The 6,655-nt window shown below is 34.6% G+C and overlaps 1 pseudogene; it reads left to right on the forward strand.

Moving 5' to 3' along the window:
• Positions 1–761: 761 nt before the first annotated feature.
• Positions 762–6,404, forward strand: LOC149531071 (cytosolic sulfotransferase 18-like; annotated as a pseudogene).
• Positions 6,405–6,655: the final 251 nt, after the last annotated feature.

Here is a 6,655-nt window from a genome sequence, read left to right on the forward strand (position 1 = left end):
ATTAATACATATATATTTGTATAACAATAGTATATGACATTATATCCTTGTTATTTATTAAAATAATATTTAATTAGAAAGATTCATATATTATTATAATCTTATATATAATTTAATCTATATTATATAATATATAGTTACTAATATAAAAAACCCTATGATATATAAGTAACCTTATTAATATATAATATAATTATTAATATACTATAACTATTATTATGAAAAGAGGCGACCCTTTGAAAATACATATATATATTGAATATCACACAATCAAAAGGAAATCAGATAGAAAAATAGGAAATATTATCAAATTATATAAATAAAATATCAAATCTAAAGATGCCCCAAAAATGAGACATTACAAGTGGTATTAGAGCATCCTTCCTGCCAGCCTGTGAAACTATAGTAATAAAGAAAAAAATCATTTTTGGAAAGATGATTTAAAATATACCAGACAAACAAATGACAATACATGCAAAAAAGAAATTATATATGCAGTTAGATTCCAAAATCGAATGGCCCATCTGAATAGCAGCAACATAATAGCCAATGTATAAGGAAAACATATGTTAATAAATGAGATGGATAGTCAAATATGTAGCATAGACATACTTGAATAGTCTGAAGACACCAATTGATGGATAAAGATGGGAAATATGTGTATTAAATAATCATTTTTCTCAGATATCATGTATGAAGCGCTTGTCATAATCATCTTTGATGGCTACACCCTCCTGCACAACTTTAACACAATTAAAAATATGGCAGATACTTCCATGCCTTCGTCAGATGTGTTACCATATTCAAATAAATGTCTAGTGCAATACAATGGATTTTGGATCCATGAGAGTTTCTTGCAAGGAACCGAAGAGATGAAGGCCGAGTTTAAAGCTCAACCAGAGGACATAATGTTGGCTTCCTCTTTCAAGACAAGCACAACATGGATTAAAGCTCTAGTCTACGCAATTCTTACATGCAAAGACTATGACCTAAACGACCCTTCTTATTCCCTCAATTGAACAAGCACTCATGAACTTGTTCCCAACCTAGAAATATAGTTTTATGGCCCCTTCACCTATTTAAGCCACAATTCCTATCTTTGACCCCCCGTGTAATTCACGCACATGTTCCATATCAAGCCTTGCCCGAATCAATTAAATCCTATAGAAACCTGGAAAGATCAAATGTAGAACCCTGGAAAGATCCAAACAATAGCAGAGAAAAAAATAATATCCAATACACCATAACAGTAAAATAACTTTGCTCAAGAATAGAACATACTCTATTTTGGGGACAGAATCATGATCTTTTATTAATCAAATTGAAGGAAATTATTAAAAAAGAAAAAAAAAGACTATATACTGCTTGGAACGCAAGTCTTTAAATTAAAAAAGAAAGCTAAGATAATTGCATTATCCATGCCAATGATTAACGATGGGAGAAGAAGTAACTAAGACTAAACTAAAATGCATCCAAAAATATCATCTAATGCATGCCATATGTATAACATGCTTCTTGTTTAAGCTACTCTTGAACTGAAGTATTCTAGAAATTATTTATAGAACGGTGGAAATGGAGCGGTGGAGCTAGAGTTTAAAGTGAAGATCTCAGCATCAATCTTCATACTCTCCCTTGATGCTGAGAGGACTCACAATCTGATCTCTGAGTACCAAAAATTGATCTTTTGTAACTTCCTTTGTGAAGATGTCTGCAATTTTCTCCTTTGTGCTGATGTACTTCAACTCAACCGCTTTATTTTGTACCAAATCTCTGATAAAATGTTGTTTAAGATCAAAGTGTTTGGTCCTACTGTGATGAACCGGATTCTTGGCCAATTTAATGGCACTTATGTTGTCACAAAAAATCATAGTAGGCTGAACCTGTATATCTCCAATTTCTTCAAGAAGCTTTCTAAGCCATAAAGCTTGTGTGCCAGCTGAAGTGACCGCAACATATTTCGCTTCTGTAGAAGAGAGAGAAACCATACTTTGCTTCTTTGAACTCCATGTAATTAAACCAGAACCCAAAGAAAAACAATTACCAGATGTAGATTTTTGGTCATCCAAACAACCTCCCCAATCTAAATCACTAAAGCCAACAAGCTCAAACTTATTAGAAGAATAGTGAATGCCAAAATCTACTGTGCTTTTCACATACTTCAAAATTCTCTTGGCTGCCTTCATATGTTCCTCTGATGGATTTGTCATATACCTTGAAACCAATGAAACTGAATAAGCAATATCAGGCCTTGTGTGAGTTAAAAACATCAAACTCCCCACAATGCTCTTGTATGATGTCTCATCAACAATTTCAGCACCATCATCTCTACATAATGAAACTCCATGAGAAATTGGAGTGGAAAGAGGTTTACAATCAGCCATATCAAATTTCTTCAACATATCTTTTGCATATTTTTCTTGACAAATAAAAATTTCATCTTTACCTTGATAAACCTTTATGCCAAGAAAGTACTTCATGAGACCTAAATCTTTCATCTCAAACTCATTCATCATAGCAACTTTAAATTCATCTTTAATCTTTGAACTACTACCCATATATAATAAATCATCAACATACAAACTCACAATGAGAATATCATTACCTTCTTGTTTGTAGTAAAGGGTAGGTTCACTCTTACTTCTTTGAAAGCCATTCTGCTGAAAATATCCATCAATTCTTGCATACCATGAACGTGGTGCTTGCTTGAGGCCATACAAAGCCTTCTTCAACTTGTAGACATAATCTTCTTTGCCTTGAATCTCAAAACCTTGTGGCTGTCCCACATATACCTCTTCTTCTAAGTACCCATTCAAGAAGGCACTTTTCACATCCATGTGATGAATACTCCATTTCTTTTGAGCTGCAAGAGAGATTAGCATCCTAATAGTTTCTTGTCTTGCTACTCGTGAAAAATTTTCTTCATAATCAATGCCATACCTTTGAGTGAAACCTTTAGCAACCAATCTTGCCTTGTGTCTTTCAACACTCCCATCACTATTATACTTGGTCTTATAGACCCATTTTGTGTCAATCTTCTTCTTCTTATGTGGAAGATCTACAAGCTCCCATGTTTTATTCCTATCAATAGAATCCATCTCTTCATTCATTGCTTGCATCCAAACCTCATTAGCACATGCATCTTCAAAACATGATGGCTCAAAATCAGCTTTAGCAAGTAATGCAAAATTTACTGTCTCACCTATTGGATCTTCTTCATGTGCTTGATTTTGACACCTCTCATAAATATCACTCAATCTTCTTACCTTCCTTGGAGGACTTGAGGATGGACTTGCTCTTGGGATTGGTGAGGGGTTTCTTGGTGGGCTTGGTGATCTTGAAATAGAACCATTAGCTGGCTGCTCATTATCATTATTAGCAATATCATCATCATCCAAAACTGATTTTGGCTTTCTAACATGTTGTTTTTGATGACCATAAACTCCCCCTTCATCAAAAATCACATCTCTTGAAACAACAATCTTATTAGTAATAGGATTGAATAATCTATAAGCTTTTCTTTCCTCACTATAGCCCACAAAAATACATGTTTCACTTTTAGCATCTAGCTTTTGCCTATTTTGATCAGGGATGCGAACATAAGCCAAACAACCAAAAACTTTAAAATGATTTATATTAGGCTTTTTCTCATACCATGCTTCATATGGAGTCATCTTTTGTAGAGCACTTGTAGGACTCCTGTTGAGAATATATACGGCTGTAGCAACTGAATCAACCCAATAAAAATTGTTCAAACCCTTGGTTTGTAACATGCTCCTTGCCATTTCTACCACAGTACGGTTCTTCCTTTCAGCCACTCCATTCTTTTGGGGTGTGTATGCAGTTGTGAGTTGTCTTTTGATGCCATTCATCTCACAAAAATTCTGAAAATTGTTTGAGCAAAACTCTCCTCCTCGATCTGTTCTCAAACATCTGATTGTGTTCCCTTTCTCATTCCCTACACGAGCTTTAAATCTATTGAATGTATGAAAGGCTTCATCCTTAGTCTTCAAAAAATATATCTAACACATGCGTAAGTAATCATCAATAAAAGTAATGAAATATGATGACTTACCCAAACTTTGTGTTTGCATTGGACCACAAATATCTGAATGAATAAGTTGAAGTGGGTATTGGGCCCGCCATGCATTGCCTTTTGGAAATGATTCCCTTGAATGTTTCCCTTTTGCACACCCTTCACAAATCTATTTATGCTCTTCAACCTTAGGCAATCCAAGAACTAATGCATTTGATGTTAGATTCTTCAAACTATTGAAATTCAAATGGCCATACCTAAGATGCCACAACCAACTTTTATCCTCATAAGCCATATTGACAAGCTGATTATCATTTTGACCAAACTTCAAAGGAAACATCCTATTCTTTATCATAGGAACAACTGTAATCACTTTTTTTTTTTTATTCTTATCATAGATAGTACAGTTCATGTTCTCAAATACCACTCTATAATTCTTCTCGCATAGCTGCCCAACACTCAATAAATTATGCTCTAACTTGGGAGTATAATAAATATCTTGAACACTTTTCATACCTTCCTTTGTCTAAACATCCATGGCTCCTTTGGCTGCAACATCCACAGTATTGTTATTACCAAGGGTAATATTGGATCTGTAACTATCATCAAGCTTTGAAAATATTTCTCTGTTACCAGACATATGGTTAGGGCATCCAGAATCCAAATACCAAACATCATTCACATTACTTTCACCTTTCCCATAACACAAAAATAAATTACCCGAGGAAGGATCCTCATCTTGTTGGGCATAATTTGCATTATTGTTACCTGATTTCAGTCTACACTCTCTCTCAAAATGTCCATACTTATTGCAATGATAGCATTGGATGTTCTTTTTATCAAATCTGCCTCTACCTCTTCCTCCTTGAGTACCTCCTCTTCCTCTAGATCCTCTTGAAAAATTTTGATTTTGGCTCCTTCCCGAGCCTTTGTTGTTGTTACTACTATTGCTAGCACCATCATTTTTTGAAATTTGCAATTAGGAAGCAAAAGCCTTCTCATTAACACTGGTAGATGTGTCCCTTATTCTATCCTCATGTGATATAAGAGATCCAACCAATTCATCATACTCCATGGTAGCTAAATTTTTGCTTTCTTCTATGGCAATTACAACAATATTCCATCTTGGGGTTAGAGATCTCAATACCTTTTGTATTATTTTCTCTTGAGCAATAGATTCACCCAAAGTGGCAATTTTATGAGTCACATCTTTCACTCTCACACAGAAATCTCCCACACTCTCTATCTCCTTCATCTTCAAGTTCTCATATTCTCTTTTCAAGGTTTGTAGCGTCACAACCTTGATCTGATCATTGCCATGGTAAGCATCTTTTAGAGTCTTCCAAGCCTCTTTTGTTGTTTGTGCATCAGCAATTCGAGGAAACAAGCTCTTATCAAGAGCCATCTGAATGTGAAACAAAGCCATTGCATTCTTCTTCTCATCTTCTTTCTTCAATCTCCTGTCATTAGGTTGGAGAGTATTCCAATTTGCAGGCTCTTCATATCCAGATTCAACGATCTCCCAAAAATCTTTCCCAATCAAAAAAGTCTTCATCTTGATAGACCAATATTGGTAATCAACTCCATCAAACTCTGGGATTTGCAAATTGTTTGCCATGCTGCTGTCTTCCAAACACCTTCAGCTCTGATACCAAATGTAGAAACCTAGAAAGATCAAATGTAGAACCCTGGAAAGATCCAAACAATAGCAGAGAAAAAAATAATATCCAATACACCATAACAGTAAAATAACTTTTCTCAAGAACATAACATACTCTGTTTTGGGGACATAATCATGATCTTTTATTAATCAAATTGAAGGAAATTATTACAAAAGAAAAAAAAGACTATATACTGCTTGGAACACAAGTCTTTAAATTAAAAAAGAAAGCTAAGATAATTGCATTATCCATGCCAATGATTAAGGATGGGAGAAGAAGTAACTAAGACTAAACTAAAATGCATCCAAAAATATCATCTAATGCATGCCATATGTATAGCATGCTTCTTGTTTAAGCTACTCCTGAACTGAAGTATTCTAGAAATTATTTATAGAACGGTGGAAATGGAGCGGTGGAGCTGGAGTTTGAAGTGAAGATCTCAGCATCAATCTTCAAATCCTTAGGTTGCAAAATCATTTATTAGCCCAAAACCCCAAGGACACTTTTTTTCATTATGGGAAATGGTGGTCAATAAGTTAAACAACCACAACACCTATGTGTCCAAGGAGTAAGCCGTAGAGGGCTTTTGTAGCAGGTTTTATCATAGCAGCCCCTTGGCTAATCATGTAATCTCTTATTGGCATGAGAGAAGGAATAGGAACATTTTGGACCTTAAATATGAAGACCATCGATATTGTAATATAGAATGATATTAGGCTGAGTTTGATTGACCATAAAGGAGAAAAATTTAAGATATCATTTTGGAATCCTTAATATACGACAGTATGCAATGTAGAATGAATAAACTGCAACAGTATGCAATGTAGAATGAATAAAATGTACAGAAAGAAGGAATGTTGGTTAGATAACTAATCAAGAATAATTTGGAAAGATATTGTAATAGTTGCAAAGGAAACATTTGTCATCGCATGACCCAGTGCATGACAGGTAGCTACCGGCG

Source organism: Cupressus sempervirens, chromosome 11 (genome assembly GCF_028749045.1).
Source record: "Cupressus sempervirens isolate cs-2001-9-10 chromosome 11, ASM2874904v1, whole genome shotgun sequence".
Lineage (NCBI taxonomy): Eukaryota > Viridiplantae > Streptophyta > Pinopsida > Cupressales > Cupressaceae > Cupressus > Cupressus sempervirens.